The sequence below is a fragment of the Octodon degus genome, unplaced genomic scaffold, assembly GCF_000260255.1.
Source record: "Octodon degus isolate 3935 unplaced genomic scaffold, OctDeg1.0 scaffold00265, whole genome shotgun sequence".
NCBI classification, from domain to species: domain Eukaryota; kingdom Metazoa; phylum Chordata; class Mammalia; order Rodentia; family Octodontidae; genus Octodon; species Octodon degus.
Genome location: NW_004524841.1, coordinates 1,058,398 through 1,072,045, shown reverse-complemented (window position 1 = coordinate 1,072,045; position 13,648 = coordinate 1,058,398).

Sequence of the window (13,648 nt, the reverse complement as noted above, 5' to 3'; positions counted from 1 at the left end):
TAAAGACTGTGGAATCATTATTAAAACAATCTGCCTGATTTCTTAGTTCTATTTTTAAGCATTTGATTTAAATTTGAAGCTCTTCTTCTTCTTTGTTATGTATGCAGTAGGAACTAATTTCAATTGATGCATAAATGTCAGAAAGAGTGTGATAAGTAGACTGAGGATTCTGTTGGCTAAGCCTTTTAAAAGGGAAGGATTTTTAATTTACTTATGAAAAACAAAAAAGAATCTTCAAATAGAAGAAACAAGAAAAAGGTAAATTAAGGTGATGACAATTAACAGCATTCCCTCAATGATGATTTTGAGACAAGTCTAAATCCCCAAGGAAAGAAAAATATAATTGAAATAATAAAACACAACTATCTCTTCCTTTCCTTTTAATACATAACAAAATACTTACACAGGAACCAAACAAGAAAAACATTAAATTTCCTAAAAATCTTTTTTCTCTGGCTTGCGTAGGACTTTTGGTGGAATGATAAAGAAATAATACATTTTAACAAGACTTTTGGTTTTGTTTATAAGTATTTCGAGGCTTTACTTGGCATTTTGTTAAATGTTTTATGGAAATTTCTTGCATCACAATTACACTGTATGTTTTATGAGTTTGAACCATTTAAAACTCAGAACTCTTAGAATGAAAAAGAGAAGAAGAGAAACCTTAAGATCATTTTTCAGAGAAATCAGAAGATCATATGTATAGAAAATAAAACGAAGTAAATGTGTAGAGTAATGGTCAAGGAATAGCACTGATACTGTCACTCAGTTGCTGGTCCTCATGCTGTATGTCGGAAGCCTGAGGAAGGAGCCTGGTAAACTCTAGTGTACTGGCTGCCATGCTTCAGAGGTATGGAAGTATGACTGCAAAGAGGATGACAAGCCTCTGACTTGTGGTCCTGCATACTTTGGAAATATAGAAGAATCTGGGAAGCTAGCAATGCCAGTAGGAACAGAAACCTAAAATGTGAACTGTTGTCGAGCTTGAATAGCATCCTCCTGCTCAGAAAAGACAATGGTGAGTAAGACCCAGCACCAGTCCTCCTCAAATACTTCCAGGAAATTGAAAGAGAAAGAGAGTGCAAAGCATATTCTGTACAGACAGCACAATCCTAATATCAAAGACAGAAAAAGACTAAACAAAAAAGAAAGCTGGAGGCCAGTATCTTTGATGAACATAGGTGTAAGCATCCTCAAGAAGACACTGGCAAACATAATGAAAGAAATCATTAAAAAGATCACATGTTGCGGTCAGGTTGCCTTCATCCTAATGGCTCGAAGATGGTAACACTTACATACTGGACTAATGTACTACATTACATAAATAGACTCAAGGATAAAATTCACATGATCATCTAAATAGTTGCAGAGAAAGATTTTGAAAAAGAAAATCCATTTTTGTATGATTCAATGCCCAGAATTAAATGTAGAAAGACTTTATCCCAAACTGATAAAAGTCACTTATGACAAACCCAATATACCAAAAGCACAAAAACTGAAATCATTCCCTTTAAAATAGGAAAAGTGAGAGAAGATTAGTTACTCTTGCCAAGGCTTTTCAATAGAGTACTCAAAACTTCAGACATAGAAATTAGACAAGAGGAAGAAATAAAAGGAATATTAATAGGAAAGGAAGACATCAAGCCATTTTCCTGTACAGATAAAATGGTCCTCTGTATAGAAAAGCCCACAACACAAGAAGGATGTCACACCTAAAAATACATTAAGCAAAGTGGCAGGCTAAAAAAATCAACACACAAAATACAATAGCATTTCTGTACACCATTTATGAATGAACTGAGAAAAAAATCTAAGGAAAATTATTCCATTAAGGACACTTTCAAACTATTAGATACTGAGAAATCAATCTTGCCGATGAATTAAAACAGCTCTATAGCAAAAAAATTATAGTGCTAAGAAAAAGAAATTGAAAAGGATTTTATGAAATCGGAAATACATCTTTTGTTCAAGACAAACAGAATTAGAATCATTAACATGACCGCATTGCCAAAAGTGATCTATTAATTAAATGCAATCTCTACCAAAGTATTTATGATAATCTTCACAGAAATACCAAGAAAAAGTAATCCTAAAATGCACATAGAACTAAAAGAGACACAGAATGATTAAAACAATCCCAAGCAAAAAGAACAATGTGGGAGGCCTTACAAGTTTATATTTTAAGTTATTTAACAAAACTATGGTAAGAAAATTAGCATGCTACTAGTACAAAGGAGGCACCTAAGTCAAAGAAATGACATAGAAGATGCAGAAAATACCCCATGCGTTTTTAGCTATCCAACCTTTAACAAAGAACACAACAATGCACACTGGGAACAAAACCCTTTTAACAAATAGTGACAAAACGATTGGTTTTCAGATGCAGAAAAATTAAACTAGACACATCTCTCCCACCCTTGGCTAAAATCAAATCAAAGTAGATTAAAGGCATAAATTTAAAATTAGAGACACTGAAACTACTGGAAGATAAAGTGAGGAAAATGTCTGGAGATTTAGGTATACGCAAGAATTTCCAGAACAGAAATCAAATAGCGTAAGAAGTAATCCCAGGAATCAAGGAAAAGGATTGTTTTATATTAAAAAATGTCAATGCTGCAAGGGAAAGAATCAAAAGATGAAAAGATAACCTTCAGAAGGAGAAAATAATTGGGCAGTTTCTCTTCAATAGAGGCCTTTATTTTGCATATGTGAAGAAATTGAAAATTTATACCCCTGGAACAAATGGGCCAATAACAAATGGTCAAATGCAATAAATGAAGATTTCAAAAGATGAAGTACACCTGGGGAGATAGCTCAGCAGCTTAAGTGCCTGCCTGGTGAGTGCAAGGTCCTGAGTTCAGTCCCCAGTACCAAAACAAAACAAAACAAAACAAACAAACAAGCAAGATCAAGTACAAATGGTCAATAAGTACATCACAATTTTCAAGAACCTTCGCTTTTGGTTCACTTAAACAGCACTGAGAGTCCACTTTACTCAGTTAGAATTATTATCATAAGGAACACTTACAATATATGAGTGGTAATGTACCCATCTCTGACAAAAGTAATCAAAAAAGGAGGATATAAATGAAGTATCATTTTGTAGTGGAAAAATATATGTATATCTGTATATATAAAATATTTAGCATAGATATACAGCTACTTTCTCTGAGTTCAATGAGAAGAAAGATTTATACTAATAGTGTTTGAACAGGATATGATGTCTGCGTCTTGTACTATGAATAACTACTACAAAGAAAACAATATGCAATGTATTAATTTTTGTAATTGTTCTATTAACCTGTTTTGAAACTGTCTCATTGCTAATTCTTTCTCAATAAAATAAATATAGAAATAAAATTAAACAATATTCCAAAAATTAAAAAGCAAGAACACAAGAACAGTAAATGTAGATGAAAATTCAAGGAATGAAGAACACTTTTCTGTAGCTGGAAGGAATGTAAACTAGCAGAACCATTACTGCAAGCAGTATGGAGATTCTTCATAATACTAAAATTAGTGATTTCATTAAACTTGGCTACATCTCTTGGGTATATATTTAAAGCCGTGATACTCATGTTTATAGCGAGTTAATTCACAATAGTCAAACTATGGAAACAGTATTGATCTCTAAAAATAGATGAATAAAGGAAATACAGTATACTTATGCAATGGAGTATTATCCATTGATAAAGAAGAACAAATTTGAGTGACTCATAGGAAATTGGATGAGACTTGAAGCCATAAGTTTAAATTAAGTAAGTCAGGGACAGAAGGTTAATAATCACATGGTTTATCTTATAGGAGAAACTTGAAGAATGAGTAATTACAGCCCAAAAAAAACCTAGACGGTGAGAAATATGAAGAAAGACTTCTTGAATATGGGCAAAGGGAGCAGAAGAAAGGAGATGAGGGGAGGAGAAAGGAGGAAAGAGAATTGAAAATGATCAAAATATGAGCTATATGTACAAATTTTCAATGAATGCAACTAGTGTGATAAATATATAGTATTTAAATTTTTTAAAAATCTAGAAGGAAAAACAATACAAATATATGGATTCTAGGTTTTGTGAAGATAGTACTAATAGATATAATGTAAATAAAATTGCAGGCTCTTTAATTACTTTGTTAAATAACTTCAGCACAAGCAGACATCTTTTATCGATATGGTAGTATGAAAATGGTTTTTATATATGATATTAGAAGTATTTATACAAGAGGGATACAGAAATAAACACTATAATATTATTACTTTATTAATGCATTATGAGCTTAGATACAACCTATAATTACAAATTTCTTCTGGATGTTACTTTATTAAAACACAAAGACTTTTAAAATATTAAGAGACTTCTGAGATTTCTTTGTTCAAAGTATGGTTTCAGATAGTTTTGAATTAATGGTCAACACTTATGAATGGTCACATCTTCCACATTGCAAAGATAAAAATTTATATTTTTTTCTAGATGATCTCAGTGTGACATTTTATCAAGTCAGATTACATGAATTAGTTTATAATACGTTGTGTTAGTTCCCCATCCATAGATACAGACAAGAGAATACTGACTTCAATTTTTTTCTTTTAGACATATTTATGTGGAGTTGAACAGTTTGTTGCTTTGCTAGAATTTCAGTCATAAGTAGAAGCAAATTTCATGTTTGTGGAATTTAACTTTAGTTTCAGAAGTGGGAAAAAGTTTAAGAAAATTTATTAAAATAAAAATAAAATGTACTTATTATTTATTTTTCTGCATATTAAAAACTAAGTTGATTTTAAGAGAGATTGCCACATGGAAAGATGCCATTTAATAATAACATTGTATAATTGCTTCTAGTAATTTTTATATTTGACTCAATTAATTCTTCTATCAATCCTTTAGTCTTTGCTACAAAAAGAGAAAATACTGTGAGATGCCCACAGGACATATTATGTGCCAAAAAACAGAGTTCATAGAATGTATCATTTAAAAAGATGCATCAAATCTAAAGCAAGTCCATGCTACACAAATATATGATAACCTAATCATCAAAGGAATGGTTATTGTAGATCAGAATAGGGTGTGAGGAACCCAATGTGTCTCAGCACTCCGTGAGACACATTGAGGTGATAAATGAAAATAAAACTTATTGGGAAAGGAATAAACATTATTAGTTTATAAATTTTAGTCATGCCATAAATCCTAACCAGATTTTGGATCAGTGTAGAATGCAGAATAGATAAAGATAACTTGTTCTCTCAAGGATAAATGTCATTTAATGGTTAATGTGTTATGATTTCACATAAGAAAATCACATGTTATATCCAACTCTGATATGGATTCTACTATAAATGCCTTTCAAAGTTGGATAATGATAAGATTATAATTAATATGTAAGACTTTGGGTCATTCAAGGGTCACGAGTAGTCCTAGGACTTGAGAGGCTGAAGCAAGAGGACCACTGTGCATTCAAGACCAGGCTGGACTTCATAGTAAGTTCAAAGCCAGCCTGAACTACATAGCAAGACTCTATTGCAATAAACCAAAGACAGTAAGAATGACACCACTGTTTCATTTACTTTGTTGGAAAAAAATTTTCTCTTAAGCTTTAAAACAAATGCAGTAATTTATGAATTATTTATTTTGTATAGTAGCAAAATTTGTTGAAGGTAAACAAACAGTAACACATCTTAAACCCAGAGGTATATTTTGCTTGAAACAAAATATGCACTTTTTTGATGAGATTAAATATATGTCATTTTGGGTACTCATAATTTATAAATTTTTATTATGATAATTACAATCTTAAAAAAAATTGAACTTGGCCTGCCTTGGAAGCACAAGGTCCCAAGTTCAATCTAAGTTACAAAAAAAAAAAAAAAAGAAGAAAAAATCCAATTTAAATTTAATTAATTCAGTTACACAGTTTTACCTATTAATCTTCTGTAAGAATTCAAGAATATTGCATCTGCTAGGTAATGTTTTTAGTTTTATAAGAAATATAGCATATTCTGGATTTTTTTTAAGCTAAAAACTAAAATCTATCTAGTAACATTTATTTTATATAAGAAGTTTAAAGTACTTTAAACTATGTAAGTTTATAAGCGAAAACTAGCATTTTCATAGGACATTTAAAGGCCCAAAATCTTTTAGAATTATTCTTGAGCATTGAAATGTCCACCATAAAAGTCAAATTCTAAGAAGTAAGGTGTAGGTGCCCTCGGTGTGGCAGCCAGTCCTCTAGTCTAACCTAGAGTGAGAGCAATTGTCCTGTGGTGGCCCCCACACAGAGGATCAATAGTGGATTTTGCAGTCCTCAAATGGTTGGAGCACACAACTTGAGAGCATGTGGGGGGATCCCTCAGAACATCTGGGTTCCTGCCTGCCATGTGCGAGGGCTCCTGTGTGTTTTGTCACTCACTCCCCTGTTCTGCTGAAGATGGGGGTTCTCCAACAATCCCCTTCCTTCTTGCTGGTGGCCTGTCACCTTCCCACTGCTCTGAGGTGGTGTAATTGCCCTCTGCTTCCTAAAGGCAGTTTACGTCATTCATGACAGCATGTGGTCTTACAACTTTTATAAAAATATAGCTATTATTTCTTATGGTAGGAATTGTACTGTGTGTTACAAGCTGCTGTAATGCAGACAGCAAAAGATAACTGACTTTGCTTGGTATTTTTGGCTCAGACAGACAAACAGGTCTTGACCTCTGATCTTTCTGTTACAACTCATTCCAAACTCATGTGAGAAGCAGGAGAACCAAGAAACCTGGGGTTTTGGTTAGAAGACTGAGTACCTTATTAACTTAATATAAACAAAAGATTATAAAAAATCAGGAAATTGTGTTGTGCCTTTATTCTTCCAGAATGTGAAATTATACTAAATGATATATTGATTCTATTGTCTGTACTCCTAGAACATTGACCAACTAGTAAGCAAAACTGTGAACTGTGAAGACTGAGCAATGGACTAGAGCAAACCCTCGCCTTAGACGATACCTGTGTGACAAATTGGTTTAACTAAAGATACTCCACATAAATAGTCACAAGAATAATGTCAATTAAAACATTAATAAAAAAAATGACTACACTTAAGCTAGGATACTTAAAATCATTGGCCATGCATGCTGTTCTGAAGGGTGTGGAGCAATCAGAATTTCCCACAATGGTAGTAGAAATGCTTAATGGTACAACTAATTTGCAAAACCAATTGGCAAATTTAAAAGGAATTTAAAAATTCCCCACCATATCACTTTAATATCTCACATCTAGGTATTTAGAATTTCTACATAAATTTTCATAGCAAGCACATTTATAGTAGCCTCAATTTAGGAATAATGAAAATATTCATCAACAGGTGAATGAACAAATACATTTTATGTGATTGAATATGTACTTATGAATAGAAAGAATAGTCTAGATGAATATAGTATAATGGCTATCTGTCAAAATAATTATTCTATTTGATGTTATAATTATTCTATGTGATAAGATATTTTATGTGAATAATCCATGGTTCTATTTTCATAAAGCCATAAACTGCAAAATATTTTATATGCTCTTTTTAAAAAATAATATCATAAATTAAACCAGTCATAAAATAAAAGAATGAGGATAGATACATTACAAAGGAAGATAATTACATGGCAATGTTATTTTGAAAATCAAGCGCCAAATATCACAGCTTTTATGTATTAAAAATATGTTTATTTTCATTTTCAGTGAAAATTTGGGAAAATACAGCTTTCTGAATTATTACTCTTTTGTCGACTGTCATCCATTGTTTCTAAAAAGAAGGCAGTCCCTAGGTTTTTGTCCTACTCTATATAATTGGTCTTTTTTATTTTTCCTCTCATTTTAAATGTTTTTCCCTTCATTCTGGATTTTCACATACAAGTGGTGATTAAGACATACATTGAATTTTATTATAAGAAATTATGAATTGCCATTAATTCTCTTCAGAATCCTTCCCTTTACTTTGAATGCAGTAATTCCTTTGTCCTTGACACTTTCTGTAGCTATTCTGGAAGCTCTCTTCCCTGAGATACTTCAGGAAATGTGATAAAAAAAATTAAAATGAAACAATATTGCTGCTGCTAACTGCCAACAGAAAAGCACCCTCATTAAAATTTTACAGTGCATTTTTATTCACGTTATTCACTGGATCTCACACCAGGTGACTTTTAGCTCCTCCTCAAGTCTGACACTTCCATGAAAAGTAAACATTTAGAATGAATTCAAGACATTAAGGTGGTTACTGAAATCCTTCCTGCAGAAGGATTTCCTGGCCTTCTTCAAAAGGGGCAAGCACGAGGGAAGCAGTGTTTGTAGTGAGAGGGAGCATTCCGAGGGGGACTAAGGATAATGCATCATATATTGTACAAAATTTAAAAATGTACACATTACCGTATTTTCCGATCACTCCTCATGTTTGACTTGCCATGCCTCTGGGACTGTGTGTATGTGTGTATGCGCACCTGCTGTGCTGTTGCTGCTATACATCAGGAATGTTTTCTTCAAATATGTGAAACTTGGGGCGGTCATATCTTGAAAGCCATCCAGTGTTCCTTTCTCAGTATCTCTTCAAAATAGTGATTACAAGTTTGAGAAGTTAGCTGATACATCCTCAAAGGTCACAAGCCTGTCAGATATTCCCCTTCAATAATTCTTTTTTTCAAGTACAATTTCTATTTACTTTCCTTAAAATGTATTATCCTTTATTTGCTATGGTAAATCAAACAGTGTCTTAGCTTATGTAACCTAGGCAATCTCATTTTGTTTTCAGAACATGGAAAACCCTTAGAAAGCCAACTGAATGCTAAAATATATGCCCATAGTATTTTTCAAGTGATTATTTCTGGGAAGGTAATTCTCTGTTAAGCTTAGATCTATAAATGACTATTTTAATAACCTATCATAAACACGGATTTTTGTATTGTAGTGCTGTGGTCTAAGGCAGGACCTGATACATAGTATGGATTAACTATCTCAGAGCTACATTTTAGCCTTCAAATATTAAATAATCATGAAGGTTAGTTTATTAGAAGACTGTTGTTATTTATCTGGTCCTGATTATTGTAAAAGGGCATCAAAAAATCATATTCTTCTATTAACTTTCTATCAGTTTTCTTTTGATCTTTGGTTTGATAACCCGGGCAAAAATGTGTTTTTGAACAGCTGGATTAATGGTGTCTCAGTTACTTTTCTCTCATTGCTAGGACAAAATATCCAACATCCAGAATTAAGGAAGGAAGAGTTTATTTAGCTCAAAGTTAGTGGAGGTTTCAGTCCCTACTCAGCTGGGTACAAGGAGAGTAGCACATGGCAGAGGGCAGTAGTTCATGGTGGTGGAAAACAGCAAAGAGCAAGGGGAGGGGAAGCAGCTGCCTCTTTTACCTCCTTATATTGTTTGCAGATTACGCATGGAGCAGTTACAGCACTCACACTTATAATCCCCACATTGGATCATGAATTAGACACAAACTCTAGAAGCCACCACAATGACTGCATGAAGCTTTGGAGGACAATTAGATGCACCTCATAACAGATGATCAGTCACTTCATACCAAATTTTTAGTTAATCAATATCATTTCACTGCATAAGAAACAATAAAATTTACCTTTTTATAACTGGGGCTGTGAAAAAATTTGTTGTGCATCGTGATTTTCCAAGCTCACCCACTAGGGCACAACATAATCAGTTAAGTTTAGGATTTATCAATAACTTTTGTTAAACATATATTAACATCATTAAGGAGCATCAAAATCATTTTTTTCTCTAAGGGTTTCTGTAGTTAAATATGAATGTTGACATGAATTAATATTGTTAATTTTTGCTAGTGGGCATAATTTAACCTACCACATCTGGAAAAGTGAATTAATATATAATGAAGGAGTATCAGTATCAAAGCTTGAAGTATGAAATGTTTATTAGGAACTAAAACAGTGAAAGCAGGAGAAATAAAACAAAATTGTTCACAGGATGGAGAAATGCATTTCAGGTCCTTCGCAGCCTCAGCCAGCCTGATGCGGATCTTGCCCAAGTACTTGCATCAAGTACTGACAGATTGCCCTGCACTGGGTGAAATGTACAGGTCTTCATAAGACTATGTTACATAGTTATCAGAAACAGCCAAGATTTAAATTTCACAGACTGATTCTGTGTTAGCAAATGAGACTCAAAGGAAATTATGGTTTAAAGCTGTCTAGTATCAGCATATAATGCCCATATCGTATTTCAGCATGTATCTTTCCTCTGAAAATGTAAGTATTGGTGGTATCTGGGGTGCCCGTAGCACGGTATAAACTTTCATCTCATTTTATCAAAGCCTAACTCCCCAGTTAAAGCAGATAAGGAAGCCGGCAATTTTATACAGCATTTCCCCCTTGGGAATGGTCTTAATTTTCTAAGTGTATGTGATTCTCCTAAAGAATAGAATTGTTTAGCTTCAGACAATTTCCACTGCTGAAGGTCATTTAGAAATAGGTGCATATTTTTTCCATCTGTGTCCCGTATTAAGCCACAGATATTGCTCATTTTTCTGCTATAAGGCTTTAGGAATAAATGTTGTTATTCTTAATCTGTGTTCTAAGCCACACTTAACAATACATACTTTTTAAATCTGTATGTAGCACGTTACTGCAATGGGACCAAATGATGTGTTTGTATTTTCTACATCATTTACATACATTGTATGATTTTTTAAAAAGAGCTTTGGTGACCTAAAAACAGCATTTCTCAGTCTTGGACAGTTTTCCCTCATAAGAGACATTGATAAATGTCTAAAGGCATATTTGGTTGTCATGACGTGAGAAGTAAACGCCACAGCTTCTGATGAACTGAAACTTGGGTGAAGAATTTTCTTCTTAATCTATGTGATGGAGAGTTCTTAGCAAAAATTTTGTGGTCAAATTTGAGTCATTTTTGGAAAAATGGATGCACCTAGAATCTATAATGTTAAGTAAAGATAGCCACACACACACACACACACACACACACACACACACACACACTTAAATATATGATTTCTCATATACGAGAAGCACAAAACAATGAGCAAACAAAAGTAGTTGATAACAAACAGGGAACTCTCTCTTTTGCAAATGGGAAGGGAGCAAGTAATGACAGAAGATAGCAGGAGAAAAAAGAAGCAGATGTAAAAAAACAGAGAAAATTAAGATGTGTCAAAAGCCTTTTTACCAAGATGGTACCAAAGGCGAAGAAGGAATCCCCTGCCCCTTCCAAAGCTGAAGCCAAACCAAAAGCTTTGAAGATCAAGAAGGTTGTGCTGAAAGGCATCCACAGCCACAAAAAGAAGATACAAATATTACCTTCTGCCGTCCCAAGACACTGTGGCTCCAGAGGCAGCCCAAATGCCCTCAGAAGAGTGCTCCCAGGAGAAACAAGCTGGACTGATATGCCATCATAAAGTTCCCCCTGACCAGAAAGTCAGCCATGAAAAAAATCGAGGACAGCAACACACTCGTGTTCTTTGTGTATATCAAAGCCAATAAGCACCAAATCAAACAAGCTGTAAAGAAGCTCTATGACATCGATGTTACCAAGGTCAACACCCTAATCAGGCCTGATGGAGAGAAGAAGGCATATGTTTAGCTGACTCCAATGATGCATTGGATTGTGCCAACAAAATTGGGATCATCTAAACTGAGTACAGCTGGCTAATTCTAAATACATACTTTTTCCCCACTTAAAAAAATGTGTCAGGTACATGCACCCACTATCCACATTTATTATGTGTTGCAAAAGCTTATGAATTAAAAAATGCAATGGTACAGAGGTAAAGAGTCTTAAACTAGAGTTTCAAGAGTTCAGTAGAATTCTGATTATGGGGAATAATTCTAATCTGATTTATGCATAGAAGTTATAGAACCTTATAAAAGTATAACTTTTTGGAATCCCGAACTTGTTCCTTGGAGAAAGAAAAACTCTTATTCTTCTGTACAGATTACAGTGTATTCTTCTGTATGGGTTACACAGAGAAAAGTCTTAACTGAGCAGGATTCCCAAACCTCGCCTATTTCCATTGTTTGGGTCTAGTTTTACTTTTGGAGCAGTAAAAATAGCAATTTGACATACTTACACATTTTTTCATTGAAATATGTTGTCATTGTGTTCCATTTTTGGGTGAGAAGTCTCCATGTATATATGTATGTATCTTCTCAGATTTAGGATTACTGGTAAATTCATGAAAAAAAGATTTCTTAATGAAATGAGTGATTGTATTAAATAGCATTTAAAAGTCTCCTGAACATTTTGGTAAATTTTTTCCAGAAAATATCACAATACTATTTATCATGTTTAATTTATTATTATCATCATTATCAATATGATTATGTGGCTTAACCTATGTAAACTGGAGATATCATTTGAGGAATGATTTTTCTAGTTCTAGAAATCATTTTAAGAGGTGTAGTGGCTGATACATTGTGTCAGCTAGGCTAAACGGGCTCTGCCAGTTCCTACAGATTGGGCCTGCTCTAGAGCCGAGGGGGCCTGCCCCAAAGTGACTCAGCCCAAAAACTCTGTGTAAAGAGGCTGAGGAAGGAGTCTATGTTCCTTGGAGGACCTTCAGTCTTCTCATTCAGCTTGGACTTCATCTCCTGGCTTGTAGCACAGACTCTTTGGCCTCTGGCTTGGATCGTTCAGCTTTCCATTGCAGACTCTTCAGCATAGCATCACAGACCCACTGGCCGACTGATAGAGACTTGCACAGAGCACTGCAGTGAGCTTCAAACCTGAGGACTGAATCCTTCGGTCTTGGGTGTGCAGACTCCCTCTGGGTGCTTCCTAATCCAACTCTGGGGCTGACCGTTGTAAGCCAATCTTGTAATTTCTCATACATTTGTACATCTGTTCCTTGAATTATGTCTGTTCCTCTACGTACAACCCTAATACAAAAGGCAAATATATTTTTACAAGAAAATATTTGTAATTTCTTCAGAGAATTTACACTCATAGAAATCTCTCTGTACAGCACTAGTATACCATCTTTTACATTTCGATTGCTTACTCAAGTATGTTATAAGTTCCATATTTTGCTCATTCAGCTACATGGTCAAATTGATTTCCTCCCAGAGTTGTGGAATTTGAGTGAAAAATAAAATGAGAACCAATGTACCCTCTTCATTCAGTCAGCATTTTGAAAGTTGGTGGCAAAAATGTCTGACATTGATTTCTAAGTAGTTTCCATGGATGGCAGATTCCTTTCTTATGTGAACTTTTGACACAAAATTGTAACTGAAAAGCTTCATTTCAGGCTTTTCAGAATGAAGATTAGAACAAAAGGAAACAATGGTAAATCTTAATATTGCATTAAAAGTTTAAAATGCAGATAATTAAAATATATTAAATTTTATACTTATTTCAATGTATAATCTAATATAGGAAGAAAGAAATTCTCATTTTAAAAATGATATCATGGGCTTTGAGAAGGATAAAACAGAATCTCTTACTGAAAAACCAGAAGCAATTTCTTTTTATTAAAAGCAAAGGATAGCACAATAGTTTTTAAAATAGTGATGTTATGATATGTTTTGATGGACTTTATATTTTAGAAGAGTTTTAGATTTACAGAAAAAATGAAGTAGTCGAGAGGCTTTCAATTTCCTATGTTGTTAATGTCTTAATTTAGTATGGTACATTGTCAGAAATA